The 733-nt window shown below is 54.6% G+C and overlaps 1 protein-coding gene across 1 annotated transcript in view; it reads right to left on the reverse strand.

Annotated features, from left to right (window-relative positions):
* The window catches only part of GPR161 (G protein-coupled receptor 161), a 47,614-nt gene that overhangs the window by 5,620 nt on the left and 41,261 nt on the right, over nucleotides 1-733 (reverse strand). The window lies entirely within an intron of this gene.

The following is a 733-nucleotide window of genomic DNA, read 5'->3' on the forward strand; positions in this document are numbered from 1 at the left end:
GGACAGGAGACTGAAGACCTCTCCCTGGGGGAGAAGCAGGGCAGCAGATGCTGAGCACTGGGTGCCCAGTCAAACCACCTAGTGTTCACCCAGCCTCCCGGCCTCCCCACTCCTCAGAGCCCCTGGGGTGACCTGAAATTAGTTGGCATGGCTCTTCTTTTTGTACCACCTGCCAAATGGCCGGGTGGGAGCATGCAAGCAGCACGCTGTGTATGAGATTGCTATGAGGGACCAGTTGGTCTTGTCATTGCACGGCGGGAAGAGGAAGCCCTGTCAGAAGCAGGAAGGGATCCCCAGGATCAAGAAAGAAGGGCTGTGGAGTGGAGCAGGTGTGAGATACCTGTGCAGAGAAGCAAGAGCGCCAGAAGCAGAGATAGTAAGACAGAGCAGCAGGCTCACCAGCCCACAGCATAAGTAAACCTGAGCACATTTGGCCAGGAGGCTGGCTTGAAGAATGAGGCACCGTTTGCCCCGGCAGAACAGAGACCAAAGGGCTATGCGGCTAAGGCCGAGGACCAGAAAGAGACATGCTAAGAAGTGACACCGTGGACAAGTATAACCTGCTAATTTTCCGAATAAACTCCCATATCATGAGTATCGTCTGTGAGTTCTGTTACCACTGCAACAGATTATGAAGCCCAGCACGGCAAGAGTGTCGTGAAAGGGAGAGTCGGTGTCAGCCCCGGTTAGAGAAGAATGGAGGGGGGAGGTCTGTCTGGCCTGTCTTAAAGGA

The sequence above is a fragment of the Echinops telfairi genome, unplaced genomic scaffold, assembly GCF_000313985.2.
Source record: "Echinops telfairi isolate 266 unplaced genomic scaffold, ASM31398v2 ScPeMD7_7424;HRSCAF=8462, whole genome shotgun sequence".
Classification (NCBI taxonomy): Eukaryota; Metazoa; Chordata; class Mammalia; order Afrosoricida; family Tenrecidae; genus Echinops; species Echinops telfairi.